The sequence below is a fragment of the Rhinopithecus roxellana genome, chromosome 6 (genome assembly GCF_007565055.1).
Source record: "Rhinopithecus roxellana isolate Shanxi Qingling chromosome 6, ASM756505v1, whole genome shotgun sequence".
Lineage (NCBI taxonomy): Eukaryota > Metazoa > Chordata > Mammalia > Primates > Cercopithecidae > Rhinopithecus > Rhinopithecus roxellana.
Window position 1 is genome coordinate 34,537,853 of NC_044554.1, and position 18,474 is coordinate 34,556,326.

An 18,474-nucleotide genomic window follows, 5' to 3' on the forward strand; every position below is an offset into this window, starting at 1 on the left:
TTTTTTACAACGGAGTCTCTGTTTTCTTAAGTTATAAATAGAAACAATAATCTTACTAGATTACTGTGAGGATAAAATAATATCTAAACTGGAAGGTTGTAATTACTTGATAAATGGTAGCCATTATTACAATTGTTATTATTAAGAACAACGTACAGCTTCTATCTTTTCAGCATCTTAGGGAATTTCATAAATGTCGTATACCTGTGGTCCCATGAAGTTATGTTTAAGGACTATAATTAGATTATTTCCTTAACTTGATTCAGTATTACACCTGTTCTTTCTTAAGAGCAAAACTGAAAGAAAAACACATATTTAACAACAATGTTATAAAAATTGCAAATGCAATTTAAGAACTTCAACAAAACAATAAAAAAGAAGCAGCCAGGGGAAATAATAATAATGTCTGTAATTATACCATCCAGAAATATCCCCTGCTAACACCTTGGACCATTTCTTTCGAGTTTTGTTTGCATAGGCATGTGATCTTACTTACTAAAATGGATTCATATTGTAGATATAGTAGCATCTCAGATGATGGTGTTGATGGTGACAGTGATAATGATAGCTAACAATTTATCCCGTTTACTATGTGTCAGTCACTGTTCTGAGACCTTTTCATAGATTGACTCAATTTAACTCTGACCCTGAGAAGCAGGTGCTCTTATTATCTTCATGTAACAGATGAGGAAATTGAGATTCAGAGAGATTAATGATTTGCTCAAGATCACATAGTGAGTCACATGTACTCAAGGTCACACAGCCAGTGGCTGAGTTGGGCTTAACCCCTAATTTATACGTATCTGCTTAACTAAACTTTCTATTAAGTCATTAGTGATTCATCTCCTTTTATCTTATGAAAAGTTAATGATTACAACATATAATATAGTAATTTGTTTTGGAAAATGCCCTCTTTCAAACACTGTTAGTGTTTAACAAAACTTAAAAAAAAAAAAAAAAAAAAAAAAAACTTACTAGGGGCCGGGCACGGTGGCTTACGCCTGTAATCCCAGCACTTTGGGAAGCCAAGGTGGGTGGATCACCTGAGGTTGGGAGTTTGAGACCAGCTTGACCAACGTGGTGAAACCCTGTCTCTACTTAAAAAAAAAAAAAAAAAAAAATTAGCCAGGTGTGGTGGCGCATGACTGTAATCTCAGCTTCTCAGGAGGTGGAGGTTGCAGTGAGCTGAGATCATGCCATTACACTCCAGCCTGGGCAAAAAGAGTGAAACTCCATCTCAAAATGAAACAAAACAAACAAACAAACAAAAAACAACAAAAATCTTACTAGGGAAAACAGACTGTAAACTTTTATCTAGTTATATTATTGTTTGTAGTATGACAAAATATTTTTTTCAGGCTTTGAGTCTTTGGATCTTAGTGCCTAAATTTGCAGCAGTGATTACATGCTTGGGATCCAACACATTCAGCATCCCTAAGAGCTTAGACATCTGCTCTGCATCCCAAAACAGTTCCAGGAAAACATGCCTCAAGGGTCTATTATGTTTTAAATTATCTCCGGGTCTCAGTTAACCATTTACACTTTATTAAAGATAATTTACTGATTCTTAAATAAAGTTTAAGATGAACTACAGTTTAAGATTAATAATGTTTGATGTTCATGCAGTCAATTATATGTCACATTTTTATTAGGATGCAATGACCGATGGTAAAATACTTAGTTAATATTTAAAACATCAGTTAATATTTATCCAATTACTTAGTTAATATCCACTAATAAATGTTAAAGTATCAGTTAATATTTAGAGAATATTTATAGCTTGCCCAAGGTGTAAACTTCATAAATATATTTGACCCAAAGTACTATGCATTTTGTGTACTGCCTGACTACAACATCATTGTTTGCTTTGATGTATCTTGTTGATATTATTCTATGAATATCTTTTAAAAAACATAGCATTTGAATCATTTTTTATGTTTATCCTTGACTTCGTCTAAAGCACACAGGCTTATGGAAGGGCACGGTAGAATGAGGTAGGGTTTTTCAGTTTTTAAATGTTTTTTGTAGTTATGTTTAATGCTGGTATAGTGTGTTAGACTTGTGTTTTTTTAGTAAAAATTAATTACAAATTACATTGTCAGAGTTCACAGTCTTTTTCCTTAGAAGGGAGTGCTCAGTGAATGGTTAGATCCATGTGAATACCTAAAAGCAACGAGCACATTTTTGTTTTTAAGTGGAGAGAATAGTTTAACGAGCCTCCGTCTTCAACATTTGCTAACTCATGGCCAATTTTGCTTCATCTTACCCTTTTCTACTGGAGGATTTGCAGGCAAATGTGAGCTAAGTCATTTGAATCCATAAATAAGGAAATCATTGAAAAAATACTCCTAGTCTTTGTTTTATGTGGTTGCACTTCATATTACCATAATATACTTAAGCTTATTGTATTGAAAAATGCTGGAGGGCCTCATTGGGCATGCATGGATCAAGTCAGCTGCCAAATCAAGATGTGAAAACAGATGGAATTTGTATGTGTTTAGATGTTGCCATCACCTGCGCGCCGATCCTTCATTCTGCTTTTCAGGATGGAAACACTGAGTTGTCCTTGATGCTTCCTTTTTTTCCTTCTCCCCTTTCTGATGTATCTTCAAACTTTATTGGTTTTCATTCCTTAAATGCCTCTTTAATTCACTTTTAACTCTGTATCTCCATTGCTGCCACTTACTTACTGATGATGATAAGTGTCTTTAAGCCGGGCGCGGTGGCTCACGCCTGTAATCCCAGCACTTTGGGAGGCTGAGGCAGGTGGATCACTTGGGGTCAGGAGTTCGAGACCAGCCTGACCAACATGCTGAAACCCTGTCTCTACTAAAATTACAAAAATCAGTCGGGTGTGGTGGTGCACACCTGTAATCCCAGCTACTCTGGAGGCTGAGGCATGAGAATCACTTGAACCTGGGAGGCGAAGGTTGCAGTGAACCAAGATCGCACCATTGCACTCCAGCCTGGGTGACAGAGCAAGACTCTATTTCCAAAAAAAAGAAAGAAAGAAATTATAAGTGTCTTAAGTGATTTTTTTCTGATTACATTTTCCTTCCTGTTGCAGTTAGGAAGGGTTAGAAATCTCAGATCTCTCAGATTCTGAGAGATTGCCCTTCCTAACTCTCACCATATCTTTGTAGTAAAGACAGTATTTAATTCATCCCATTTACATTTCTGTTCTTATATTGAGTTTATTCCTCAAGATGACCCTTTCATAACCATATATTTTTCTGTTTACAAACCTTTGACTGCTATCCTGAATGCCCTTTCTGTGTTTTGGGTCATACTCATTCTTGCCTCTGCTCTGCCTGCACTCTCCTCGGTTTATAAATCTGTCCTCTTTTTGATCTATAGTCTGCCTTTCCATCAAAGTCCAGCATATTTTCTTCCTTTCCTGTCAAATCCATCTTGATGACTCCAGGCTATGGATATCTTTCCCTTTTCAGAATTTCCACAAGTGTGAATAGTTGATGCTGTGAAATGGGACCTTTGATTTTCTTTTTTCTTGTATTATCTTCCAGTTGTTGATGGATTTTTGTGTCTAATTTGGATAAATACCTCCTTGGGTGCAGGGACTTTTCAAAACAAGGTTGGCCATCTTTTCCTTGTTGCATTTTCTTTTAATCATTATGCCAGTTAATATACCTTTCACTGCTTATACAGGTGAACAAAGAAGGAGAGGAGTTAATATCCTTACATAGTTCTCGTCCTTATCCTCACCATCATTGCCTCTTCTATCGATGAAGGGGCTGGTGTTATGAGTGAGGTGAGTGGTGAGTGCTCCTCCTCACATAGTTCTCGTCCTCATCCTCATGACTCTCCTATTGATGAAGGAGCTGGTGTTATGAGTGTGGTGAGTGCTCCTCCTCAACCTTCACACCCAAGTCTTCTTATTCAAGCAGAAGGAAAAAAGGAGGCTCTGAGATTGATTAAACTCCTTTGAAAAGACTTTTTGTAATCATAGGCTCATTAAATGAGCAAGTAAGCTTTAGATTTTCTTGCACAGGAAAAAATGGGGAAGGAGAGGAAATGAAAAGTAAAGATAGCATTGGGCACGGTGGCTCACACCTGTAATCCCAGCATTTTGAGAGGCCGAGGTGGGTGGATCACGAGGTTAGGAGATCAAGACCATCCTGGCCAATAGGGTGAAACCCTGTCTCTACTAAAAATACCAAAAGTTAGCCGGGCATGGTGGCAGATGCCTGTAATCCCAGCTACTCGGGAGGCTGAGGCAGGGGAATCACTTGAACCCGGGAGGTGGAGGTTGCAGTGAGCCGAGATCACGCCACTGTACCACTGCACTCCAGCCTGGGTGAGAGAGGTGACAGAAAGAGACTCATTCTTGGGGTGGGGGGCGGGGGGAGCGGGGAACAAGAGTAAGGATAGCAGTATATAAAGCTAGGTAAGAGATGGATAAATGTAAAATGTGTATAGGAAAAGAAAGTAAAAATAAAAGAGGGTACAGGTGAGTGGTAAGAGCAGTTTTAAGTAAGGAGGGAAGAAGCATGAGAGAAGAGTTACTGAATTTTTAAAAAAGGAAAGGAAAATATATGCTGAAGATTTAATAATTAAAAAAAAGGAGAGCCCAGAAGTTGGAGTGGAAAAGAAATGTACCGTTTGTTTTTGCTGTTAGGAATAGGACTAATATTTTAGATATTTAGATATTCTAATTCTCTTGTTTAAAAGAGCAAAACATTATAAAGAATAAAGCTAATAAAAACTCTAAGAGGTAGTTAACAGAAGTAACTCTTGGAAATTAAGAAGCGACTATATTTTTCACAAATCTTAAGCTGTTGGTAGTCGTGGTGATTTTGATAATTTTGCATTGCTTGCTGGTCGTGCTATCCCATTGGTAATTCAGCTCACCTGGATCTCAAAATGCTCTCACCGCAGATCGTGAACAAAAATAAACTTTTAGATGTCTAACCATTTTATTTTCTGGACCTGTGTCCACAAGCCACATGTGGCCATTTAAATTAATTAAAATTAAATAAATGTTGAAATTCAGATAGTCATCTTAAATCCTCAGTGGCCAAATGTGGTTAGAGGTGCCTGTATTAGCACAGATGTTGAACATCTCCATCACCACAGAGCATTCTATCGGACAAGTCAAGACCGTAACACTTAGAAGAATTTACAGATTTTAAATATGTTAAGTGATCAAACATTTTGCTTTCATGATTAGAATAAAATGTTTGTATTTTAAGTATACAAGTTGCTGTTAAATAGGAAAAGAGCAGAATTGTTTGTAAAGTGATGCCCAGTCGCATGTTTATTGACAGAATCTGTGAAATTGCTCGACTTTTTTTTTTCCCCCTAGGTTTCTTTCGTAGATTCCTCAGAATCATCAAAGAGTCTGAATATGCATATATGTCCCCAGGCTTCCTCCGTTTTGATTTGTAACAGAACTTCAGGCACAGGAAAGATCAAAATCTGCTTTTTATTTGTAATGAATTTGAAAGGTCTTTGTGCAGCTTTCATGATTGGTGAAATGTTTTCTGTAATGATATATTCTGAGAGTTCACATATTCTGGAATAGTGTTCCCCTGTTTTGCCTAATGAGATTCACACATGGCATGTGATTCCAAGGCTCTCACTCAGAACAACGCATCATCTCCAGGGGAAGGGTCCTGAGAGTTGTCGTTTTAAAACTACTGCCCCAGATGATTCTCAGTAGGCAAGTTTGCAGGACGCCACTCTGACCATTGACATACTAAAGATTAACTTTGGCAGGCTCATGATTGCTGACAGACGTTAAATTTGCATTACCTGAGTAGGACTCTGCACTTGTGTGACAGTAGAATGTGTTTACATATTTTGAGTAGTCAGAATTCTGACATTATTTTATAGTAGATGCAGGAAAGTATCATTGAACTAGTAATGAAACAGTATTTTCTTACCTGTACATTTTCAAGCATTAAGTCACAGAAAATGTTCTTGATGAAATTATTCAATTTGTGTGTGTGTGTGTGTATGTGTGTGTATACACATATATGCATAATTGCAGAACAAGTATATGTAAGCTGTTTCAAGTAAGGAGAGCCATAATTTAGGATCCTTCCAAGACTGAAGCTGGAGGGCAGTTACCTACAATGTAGTACTTAGGTATTATAAAAATTCAATCCATATGCATTGTGTCATAGTTTCCTTGGTAGAAATTTTCTTTTTTGGTGGTATATATAACAATGATGTGTCTTTCTGATTATGTGTCTTAGGTCTAATTGAACTATATTATATATTTGAGCTTAGTAACTTGGGTTGACCATATAAAGAATCTGTAATATATAGGGGAATGAAGCACATGATATGGTATGAGATGTCATGGCCTTGACTCCCAGTTCTGCCATGTCTTACATGTGCTACCTACCGCAGTGTCAGTCATTTGTTTGAATGTTGAACTTTAGCTGCCAGACATGGTGGTAAGTCTAATGTAGTGATTCTTAACTAGACATGGACATTGTCCTTACCTAGGGAAGTCTCTGAACTAAAAATATGCACACTATACTCCCAGAAATTCTGACATGTATATAGTCTTTATTACTTTTTGTTTTGTTTCTAAAATTGAGGTAAAATTTCCATACCATGAGTTGGCATAGTGTGTTATTTGATGAATATTTATAAGTTGTATACATGCATCAACTACCACTTCAGTTAAGATAGAGGATATTTGCATCAACCCAGAAAGTCTCTTCAAGTCTCACTTCTATCAATGCCCACCTCATTCATAGGCAACCACAGTTTTGATTTCCATCGTGATAGAGGAGTTTTGCAGTTCTTAGACTTAATATACATGGAGTCATAAAGAATGCACATTTTGCATCTCGCTCCTTTTGCATAATAAGATTTTGAGGTTTATCCATGTTTTGCATGTATCAGTAGTTTACTTGCTTTCTTCTTCTACTTCTTCCATCCTTATTGCCATGTATTAGGCTGTTCTTGCTTTGCTATAAGGAAATACCTGAGACTGACTATAAGAAAAAGGTTTAATTGGCTCATGGTTCTGCAGACTGTGCAGGAAGCATAGTGCTGGCGTCTGATTCTGGGAAGGCCTCAGGAAGCTTATAATCATGACAGAAATCGAAGAGGGAGCAAGTGTCTCACATGGCAAGGGTAGGAGCAAGAGAGAGATTTGGGGGGAGGTGCCACACTTTACAACAACCAGATCTTGAGCAAACTGACTCAGTCTCTCAAGCACAGCACCAAACCATGAGGGATGCACCCCCATAACCCAAACACTTCCCACCAGGTCCCACCTCCAGCATTGGTGATTACATTTCAACATGAGATTTGGGTAGGGACAAATATCCAAACTATATCATTCTACCCCTGGCCTCCCAAATCTTATGTCTTCCTTGCGTTGGAAAATACAATTGATGTCTTTCTAATAGTCTTCCAAAGTCTTACTCATTCCTGCAGTGATTGAAAAGTCCAAAATCTCATCTGAGACAAAGCAAGTTCCTTCCACCTATGAGCCTGTAACATCAAAAACAAGTTATTTACTCCTAAGATACAATGGAGTTATAGGAATTGGGTTAATATTCCTGTTCTGAAAGGGAGAAATCAGCCAAAAGAAAGGGACTTCAGACCCCATGCAAACTCAGAAACCAGCAAGGCAGTCATTAAATCTTAAAACGCCAAAATAGTCCTTGACTTCAGGTTCTGCATCCGGGGAACTCTAGTGTCAGAAGCGGGCTCTGAAGGCCCTGGGCAGCTCTACCCCTGTGGCTTTGCAAGGTGGAGCCCCTGTAGCTACTTATAGGCTGTTGAGTGCCTGCAGTTTTTTCAGGTGCAGGGTGCAGCCTCTGGTGGATCTACCATTCTGGGGTCTGGAGGACGGTGGCCCCCTTCCCATAGCTCCACTAGGCAGTGCTCTAGTAGGGACTCCGTGTGGAGGCCCCAACCCCACATTTCCCCTCCACCCCGCCCTAGTAGAGGTTCTCTGTGAGGGCTCCAGCCCTGCAGCAGTCTTCTGCCTGGATAGCCAGGTTTTGAAATGTAGGCAGAGGCTGCCAAGCATTCTTCAGTTTTGCACTCTGCATGTCTACAGGCTTAACACCATGTGGAAACTGTGAAGGCTTATGACTTGCACCCTTTGAAGCAGCAGTCTGAGCTGTATCTGGGGCCCTTTGAGCCAAGGCTGGAGCTAGAGCATCCAGGATGCAGGGAGGAGTGTCCTGAGGCTGTGCAGGGCATCTGGGCCTGGGCCTGGCCCAAGAAACCATTCTTTCCTCCTAGGCCTCTGGGCTGTGATGGGAGGGGCTGCTGTGAAGGTCTCTAAAATGCCTTCCAGGCCTTTTCCCTGTTGTCTTGGATATTTTAATAGCACTTGGCTCACTTTTAGTTGTGCAAATCTCTCAATCCAGTATTTGCTCCACAGCCGACTTGAATTTCTCTCCTGAGAGAGGCTTTTTCATTCTCTGCCACATGACTGGGCTGTAAATTTTTCAAACTTTTATGTTCTGCTTTCTTTTAGATATAAATTTCAGCTTTAAGACGTTTGCTCCACATCTGAGCATAGGTCGTTAGAAGCAGTCAGGGCACATCTTGATTGCTTTGCTGCTTAGAAATTGTATGCTCCAGATACTCTAAATTACAACTCAGAAGTTCAAACTTCCACAGATCCCTATGGCAGGGCACTTTGCAGCCAAGTTCTCTGCTAAGGCATAACATGAGTGACCTTTGCTCCAATTCCCAATAGGTTCCTGATTTCTATCCAAGACCTTACCAGCCTAGACATCACTGTCCATATCCCTAACAGCATTTTGGTCACAATGATTTAATCAGTCTTGAAGTTGCAAACCTTCCCTCATCTTCCTGTCTTCTAGCCCTCCAAACTCTTCCAATGTCTGCCTGTTACTCAATTGCAAAGCCGCCTCCTCATTTTCAGGTATCTTTATAGCAGTGTGCCACTCCTTGGTACCAATTTTCTGTGTTAGGCCATTCTTGCGTTGCTGTAATGAAATACCTGCTAGGGTACGGTGGCTCACACCTGCAATCCTAGCACTTTGGGAGGTGAAGGCGGGGGGATCACCTGAGGTCAGGAGTTCAAAACCAGCCGGGCCAACATGGCAAAACCCTGTCTCTATTTAAAAAAAAAAAAAAAAATATATATATATATATATATATATATATATATATATATGTGTATGTGTGTGTGTGTGTGTATACATATATATATAAGCTGGGTGTGGTGGTGGTGGCACACACCTGTAATCCCAGCTACTTGGAAGGCTCAGGCAGGAGAATCACTTGAACCTGGGAGGCAGAGGTTGCAGTGAGCTGAGATTGCGCCACTGCCTTCCAGCCTGGGCGACAGAGTGAGAGACTGTCTCAAAAAGAAAAGAAAAAAAAAGAAGAAAAAAGAAAAATACTTGAGACTGGGTAATTTATAAGAGTTTTAATTGGCTCACATTTCTGTAGGCTGTACAGGAAGCACAGTCCTAGCATCTGCTTCTCCTGAGACATCAGGTTTGAAGCTTAAAATTATGGTGGAAAGCAAAAGGGGAGCAGGCATCTCACATGGTAGGAGTATGAGCAAGAACGAGAGTGACAGGGAAGGTTCTACTCTTTACAACAACCAGATCTTGAGACAACTCACTGTCTCCAGGACAGCAGCAAGCCGTGAGGGATCTGTCCCAATGACCCCAACACCTCCTACCAGGCCTCACCTTCAACATTGGGGAATTACATTTTGACATGAGATTTGGGTGGGGACAAATTTTTAAACTATCCCTTCCCATATAGTAGCCATTAATTGAATAAACTACACTTTTTATCTGTTTTTCTGTTAATGGGTTGTATTTGGTGTTTTCAGTTTTTGCCTTTATCAGTAAAGCTGCTGTAAAATCCTTGTACAAATCTTATTGGGAGAAAAGAAGGTAACTATGTGAGGTGATACGTTAATTAGTTTGCTTGTGGTAATCATTTCGCAACATATATGTATATCAAAACATCATACTGTACACCCATGATGGTTAATACTGAGTGTCAACCTGATTGGATTGAAAGAGGCAAAGTATTGATCCTGGGTGTGTCTGTGAAGCTGTTGCCAAAGGAGATTAACATTTGAGTCAGTGGGCTGGGAAAGGCAGACCCACCCTTAATGTGGGTGGGCACCATCTAATCAGCTGCCAGCATGGCTAGAACATAAAGCAGGCAGAAAAATGTGAAAAGGCTAGACTGGCCTAGCCTCCCAGCCTACATCTTTCTCCCACGCTGGATGCCCTTGAACACTGGACTCCAAGTTCTTCAGTTTTGGGACTCGTTTCCTTGCTCCTCAGCTTGCTGACTGCCTGTTGTGGGACCTTTTGATCATGTGACTTAATAAAATCCCATATGTAGATGTGTTGTTTATATATATAGATATAATCCCATATATAATATACATATAACATATAATATATAATTATATGCATATTATATATATTTATATATTATGTATAAATACATATATATTTATCCTATTATTTCTGTCCTTCTATGTCGATCACACCTGGAAAAATCTTTTTTTGTCGACATATGTTTTTCTTTATTTGGGCTAAATACCCTAGAGTAATTGTCTTTGTAACCTTATGACCTGCCAGCAGCTGTTCCAAGTGGTTGAACTGTTCTACAATTCTACCAGCAATGAGTGAAGTTCCGGCAGCTTCACACCCTCTCAATATCTGGTTTTAGTTGCCTTAATTTTTAGACATTCTAGGGGATGTGAAATAGCATCTGGTGGTTTTGATTCCATTTTCATTTCCTTTTCATGTGCTTGTTTAGCTATTTGTGTATTTTGTTTTGTGAAGTGTCATCAGTTCAAACCTTTTGCTTAATTTTTATTATGTTGGTGGTGGTTTTATTGAGGATTTGTAGCCATTGCTTATATATTTGAGATACAAGCATTTTGCTACGTATGTATGACAAATGTGGCCTCCCAATCTGTGACAGTTTTCACTGAAATGTGGAGGAGAGTAGTGGAGGAAGCTGGTGGATTCTCTGAGTCCCAGGAGTACCAACACATTTGGTAGCTGTCTTAATTCCCTCTGGACATAATTGTTTATTTCAGAGAATAGCCCTAAAATGTTAAGACTGGGCAAATTCTTGGCTTCTCTTGTTAGACCTAGGCCAAGAACTGGGGTGCTACAGTCAGATTGGGTTTTTCTTTAGTTGTTTCCGTTTTATTTGTTCTGTTCAGCACTGTATCTTTTAAGTGTTTCCTTTTCATATTCCTGATTAGGTTAACAAAGCATTGTCTTTTTCCTTCTCCAAATAATCAGTTCATTTAACTCTTTAACCCCATCTTTTGCTTTTGACTTAAGGAAATTTCTAGCTCTTAGTGTTTTTTTTGTGGTGGTGGTTGTTATTTCTATTTTGTAATTAATTCATAGTTTTATTGCATTGTGACCATAGAATATTATCTGGCTTATTTTTTGCTATTTGGACCTTTTGTGTAGTTTTCTTTGTGGCCTGAGTATGTTTCAATAGACAATGAAAAAGATCCATTTTTGTAAATTTTCAATAGACAGTGGAAAATATCTATTTTTATATCACAGCATTTGATATACTTCACTTAATTATAGCTCACTAGTTATTTTTTATTTGTCCTTTATCTTCCTGAATTGAGAAAGGAAAATAAGCTTCTTCCATTAGTAAGGTATGACCCCACTTTCTTTTAGTTTTTAATTACAAGGCAAGCCTTTGCCCATTTTCAATATTTTAGAGTTCTGTTAGTTTAGGGATATTATTTACAGCATATAGTTGGGTAGTTTATTAGAAATGCAAAGGGGACACAAGCCCAGAAGAGTGGAATCAGAAAAGATTTTAAGGAAAAGCTGCTGCTTGATCAAAGTCTTGTTGAAAGGAAGAAGGACCATGGTAATATATGAGGTGTGAGGAAGGGAGAGGAACACCATGGGAAAAATAGGAGGACCCTGAGGCAGACGTGGCTGCTACAAGGCTTTGGAATGACAGCCAGCCAGTCATAGCATTTCCAAGTAATTTTTTATATATTGAAGTTTCTCTTCTGGTAGCTTTTTTTTTTTTTTTTTTTTTTTTTTTTTTTTAACTATATAAATGAAATTTTCTGGGTTTTAAAATGTTTCAAAATAAGCATTTGTTTCCTTTAAACTTTTGGGGGGTTTGTTTTGTTTAAAATTAAACAACAGTTTGGATACACTTTCATTTCCTGAAGACTTTACAGGGGTCTTTTAATTGCTTAAGTATATTGAATGTTTCTGTGGAGAAGTCTGAGGTTGGCTTGATTTTTTTTTCCACTAAGAATACTTTTGGGCTTTTGCTTTTAAGTACCAGCAATTTTAATTATACCCAATTCAGTGTTATCATTCTGTATTGGTGTGTCCTGACATGTGTGTGCCCTCTCAGTCTATAAGTTTAAGTCTTCTGCTAGTTCTGGAAAATTTGTCTTTAATTTGTTCCGTGTTCTTCTTGGGAAAGCAGTTAGACACATGTAATTTTTATTAATCTTCTTTCTATTTCGTTGTTAATTTCCATTTCCTTTTGCTCATTTCTTCGTTGTGTCTTTCATGCCCCTTAATGGATTTTTCAGTGATGCTTTTTTCAGTTTGAGCAGCTTCCTGCGTAGATTTAATTTTTGTTAATGAGCTCTGCAAGCTCATAAGTCATCTCATTCTGTGGTTTTGCCATATCTTTCAAGACCTCTTTTATCTCTTCTTTGAGTGATTTTACTTTTTCATTAAGTTCTTTAAGTTTTAGTGATATTTTAGTCATAATTATTATTTACTTGGTGGAACATTTTTTTCTGGTGACATTTTCTTAGCTGTTTTTCTTGTTTTTCCGATCACTTAATCCTCCCTCCCATCCCTCGCTCTGCTTCTTCCCTACCTCTTTTCTTTCCCCTCCTTCCCCCTCTCTCCTTCAATATCTTTGTCTATTCTAGGTCCTATGCCAGTTCCTCTCTCTGAATCTTTGAATGAATTGAATTCCCCCTGGACCTCTGATCTGAAGCAGGTTTATGTTGGGGCTGGAAGAGAAGAGAGAGCAGCATTTCTTCCTTTATGGCACAGGAGTGTATATTAGAGAGGATTTAACCTTGACTGCTTACTGCCAGTGCCCTGGAAGCCACAGTCTGTTCACTGATCACTGTTTTCTACCCACCTCAATAACGGTGTTTCCCACATGGAGTTTGAGTGAGTCTGTGGCAGAGCCCTCCTCTGCCATCTTCCCTCTCCCTCGCTTGGGTTTCACGGCTCTTTCATATACATTGTGAGTGGGATGATAGATTTTTGCCTGGCTTTATTTAAGATGGGAATTCTGTTTCTTTTTAGAAATTCTTCTGTTGTTTTGGGATGTAGTAGGGGCAAGTTTCTTCTCAGAACTGTCTCAAAACAAGGTTTTTCTTTCCTTTACATCTTTCAGTAAATGTGTTCCAGCTAACAAAGCCTTCTTCAGAGTAACATTTAAGATTTGGTTTCTTGACTCCTTCCATCCTTCCTTTCGTTGTCTGGTGATATTTCTTCCCATTGTTGTTTTCCTCGAGGACTAGATTTCACTGTCTATGGTTTGCAATTCCCAGATGAGATAACTATGAACAAGTAGGGCATGAGTGTACTGTGAGGATTGTTTGGAGGGCATACCTTGGTATTGCATTTATTAAAAATATTGTAGAGATCAATATTTCCATCTCAGTTTGTTTCTTTGGGCTATGTTGTACTTCTTTGTGCATTTATGAGGATGTATATTTTATGAATTATTAAGGCAAGCTTGGATGCATCTTTTAAAAATAATAGGCATAGGTTTTACTTGCCTGCCATTTTTTCTGGAAGCACTGGTTTCCTTTTATTATTGAATTCTACTTAGTGTTACCAACTTAGCATTGCTTTTTATATTTCAGAGATCAAAGATATAATTTTAAAAAGTGCATAGTTCTATACTTCAAGGGGGGAGAAGATAACTATTTTAGTTTCTACTATCAAATATCGAAAGTTATTTTCAAAGGCACTACAGACAAAAAAGAGTTGGAATGGGGAAGAAAAAACAAAACAAAATCATTACCTGCAATTCAGTAAAAATGACTAACAGCACGTGCTGCCATGCAGTGCTTACCATCGTTTCAAATTTACAAACAGAACAATAAAACACATTTTGCATAATGAAATATTTATTTTTATCCAATATGTTTGCAAGCTGTTCTCCATTCATCATATTTGCAAACAGGAGCAGCAACATTTCTTTAACATGAGCTAAATGTAATTTCCAGCTGTTGAAACTGTTTTTTAAGTCTTGTTAAAAACAATTATCTAACAACAAACCTCCATACATCCCCTTTTCCACTTTTTTCTTGATTTTATTTGTACTCATGAGTAAGTGTTTTTCAGTGATGCTTGATGTTTGAGATAGGAATAGAGTAAATAAAAATTCTTGTCTTTATATAACTTATTCTTTCATTCACCAGGTGAGTTAATCAGAATTTTAATTTTGCTTTCTGTTTGTTTCACAATTTAAAAACATAGAGTAAAAAGACAAAAGCCTATGGCCTCTAAAACAGAGAAAAGCTAGCTATAACATAATGCATTTTTGAACTGCTAAAATGTAAAGATTCTATTATTCTCCTGTAGATTTGAGTCAAGACCTGTGCAGAAGCCCTGGAGGTTAAAATAATTCCTCAGCTGCATCCTTTGTTGTGTAAGTTTACATACACAATGGGTGTTATTCTAAAGCTGCTTATCCTTTAGATTCAGTGATTCTTACAGTATAGTAGTTAGTATTATGTAGCTAAAGGGTCAAAAATTACTTTCTGTATATTTGATGTTTTTTGTTTCAGTTGTCTAAAGTTGCTTTTTTAAGGGAAGAAATAATACAGAAACACTGATTATTGTTATTAATCGCCCAAGGTTACAAAAGCAAACTAATCAACCCTAGTTTTGACTAATCTAGCTAGGTTTTGCTCTGTTTTGCCTCCCAGAATAATTCCACTCCCTTCATCTTTTCTCACTTAATTAACTCAAACTTTTTAAGTAATAATAAAACTTCTTACCATTTTGATTACTTGTGGTCTCTGTTTCTGTGGTTTGCTTTCTTTTGTGCTCATAGCTGAATTGGCTTTGTCTTTTCTGCATGCCCCTATAGAGCTTTGTACTTACCCACCTTAGGAATCATCTCACTGTATGATTCTACTTGTCTCTCCTGTCTTCTTGACCAGAAATATATTTTACATTTATAAAATATAAGGTGAACCACATACGTAAATTTTAGTCTTGCTGTAGCCATATTAAAAAGTAAAAGAAGTAGGACAAATTCATACTGTCTTATCTTCTGCCATATTCAGAATATCATTTTAGCAAATAACTAATATAAAATTATTAATGATATATTTTATGTTCTTTTTGTACTAAGTCGTCAAAGTCTAGTGTTTATTTTACACTCACAGCACATCTAAGTTGAAATGATCTGCTTTTCAGATGTCCAATACTACACATGGCTGATGGCTACCATATTGTTATACAATAGTTCTAGTCTGTGGTCTGCTTAAGGACTGAAACCGTGTCTGGTTTTTACTGTGCTTATGGCTACAGTTGGTGCCCATTAAATATGTGCCTATGAATGAATGAATGAATGAGTGAGTAAAATATGCTGGGAGAGATATTGTATTGAATGATGCCAATAGCTAATAATATTAGTACCATTCATCAAGAGACCTAAAGGTACATTGGCTAAAAATAGGACTGTGATCCCAGAGTATTCTGCACATTTCAGTCGTAAGTTAGGACAGTGGAGACAGGTTTTGAATAGATTAATTGCCAAGGATTGATTACTGAGGACAGATAGGAGAAGAAGTTAAGAGGATGGCCAGTCTCTATCCCGGGTCTGCTTTCCAGCTAATATCCTTTGATCCAGAGCATTTGACAGTCAGCTATCACTTTTACTGGTAGACTAATGCCTTCTACCACAGTAGTCCTATTCAAATTCAAAATCAAGTCCTGTGCATACCCATTTAATACAAATAGAGACCAATGTGTCTAATTTGGTTTGCTGCTCAAAATATAAAATTTAACTTGCTATAACTTGTTACCGTTATTATGGATAGCAATTTGGTATTATGTAGAAATATTAATAGTGTGCATATCCTATGACCTAGTGATTATTTTGGTACAGCCATACATTGCTTAGCAATGTGTATATGTTGTGAGAAATGGATCATTAGGTGATTTCGTCTTTGTGCAGACGTCATAGAGTATACTTACACAAATCTAGATGGTATATCCTACTACATAACATGTTATATCCATCCTCTTGCTTCTGGGCTTCAAACTTATGTGGCATGTTACTGTACCAAATACTCTAGGTGATTGTAACACAATGGTAAGTATTTATTTATCTAAACATATCTAAATAGAGAAAAAGTACACTAAAAATACAGAAGAAAAGATAAAAATGGTACACCTGTCTAGGGCACTGACTATGAATGGAGCTTGCAGTACTTTCCTGGAAGTTACTCTGGGTAAGTCAGTGAATGACTGCTGAATGAATGTGAAGGCCTTGGACATGACTGTACATGATGTTAGACTTTCTAAACGCTGTACACTTAGGCTGTACTTAATTTATTAAAACACTTTCCTTTCTTCAGGAATAAATTAACCTTAGCTTACTGTAACATTTTTACTCTATAAACTTTAAATTTTTAAAAACTCTTTGTAATAACACAGCTTAAAAGAAACACATTGTAAGCTATACAAAATATTTTTTCTTTTTTTTTTTTTTTTTTTTTTTTAATATGGAGCGCTTCACGAATTTGCGTGTCATCCTTGCGCAGGGGCCATGCTAATCTTCTCTGTATCGTTCCAATTTTAGTATATGTGCTGCCGAAGCGAGCAAAAATATTTTTTCTTACATCTTTATGCTATAAGCTTTTATCTATTTAATTTTTTTTTTTTTTTATGTTTTAAACTTCGTTGTTAATAACTAAGACACAAACACACCCATTAGCCCATGTCTATACAGGGTCATGTTACTGGTTTAATATTACTTTCTTCCACCTCACATCTCTCCCACTAGAAGGTCTTCAGGGAGAGTAGCATTCATGGAGCTGTCATCTGCTATAATAACAATGCCTTCTGGAATACCTGCTAAAGGACCTGCCTGAGGCTGTTTTACATTTAACTTTTTAAAAAACTGGAGAGTACACTCTAAAATAATGATAAATATATAGTATAGTTAATACATAAACCAGTAACATGATCATTTATTGTCATTATCAAGTATTATGTGCTATACATAATTGAATGTGTTATACTTTTGTATGACTGGTAGCACAGTAGATTTGTTTATACCAGTATCACCACAAACACATAGGTAACACAACCATGACATTATGTGCCATGACATTACAATGGCTATGACATCACTGGATGATAGGAATTTTTCAGCTCCATTATAATCTTTTGGGTCTACTTTCATATATGCAATCTGTTGCTGACTAAAATGTCATTATGTGATCGTGACTATATGTACTATTGAAAAAATGTTTTGGCCGGGCGCGGTGGCTCAAGCCTGTAATCCCAGCACTTTGGGAGGCCGAGACGGGCGGATCACGAGGTCAGGAGATCGAGACCATCCTGGCTAACACGGTGAAACCCCGTCTCTACTAAAAAAATACAAAAAATTAGCCGGGCGAGGTGGCGGGCGCCTGTAGTCCCAGCTACTCGGGAGGCTGAGGCGAGAGAATGGCGTAAACCCGGGAGGCGGAGCTTGCAGTGAGCTGAGATCCGGCCACTGCACTCCAGCCTGGGCGACAGAGCGAGACTCCGTCTCAAAAAAAAAAAAAAAAAAAATGTTTTATATTTGCATAAGGAGGCCTATAAATGATAATTGCAACTTTTAAAATATCATGAAAACATGGAAGTCACCTAACATCTATTATTAGGAGATGAGATAATTTTGACACATTCATTAGCTTTGTAGAGAAATCAAATGAATCTAGTGAACTAGATTTGTATTTCTAAATGGAAAGCCCTTGAAAACATAGTGTTGAATGATATAAGCATAGTGCTGAGTGGTATAATGATATAAGGTACGTTTTGGAACACCTTTTTAAAAAATTAAAAATAACACATCACACAATATTACATGTTGCTCATTGATGTAAATGCGTGCCATATAGAAGGAAACAAAGCAACCACAACTAAGCCATAAGGGTAAAGCTACAATAGTATATACTACTGTTAGGGGTGTGGGAGTGGGTTGGAGGCATTAGAGAGGACTCTAGGGCCTAAACACTTCTATAGTTTTACTGTATGACAAAGCGTTGAATGATAGCAACTGGCAATTTTAGGTGGAGGTCACAGAGGTGTTGTATTATTCTTTGATGTATTTTGAATTTACTTTATGAGATACATTTTATGCATTCTCAGAGACCCAGAGGATTTCCCTTGGGTCTATACAATGTATTTTGAAAGTAAAAATTTAGGATTAAAACTAGTAGGGATATTTTTTCATTTTAGTCCTTTTATA

The 18,474-nt window shown here is 37.5% G+C and overlaps 1 protein-coding gene and 1 non-coding gene across 2 annotated transcripts in view; one reads left to right on the forward strand and one right to left on the reverse strand.

Moving 5' to 3' along the window:
• TPK1 (thiamin pyrophosphokinase 1) overlaps window positions 1–18,474 on the forward strand; it is a 407,155-nt gene that overhangs the window by 116,689 nt on the left and 271,992 nt on the right. The window lies entirely within an intron of this gene.
• On the reverse strand, window positions 16,733–16,839 carry LOC115898547. Its single transcript, XR_004058257.1, has one exon. It is a non-coding gene; the product is annotated as a U6 spliceosomal RNA (small nuclear RNA).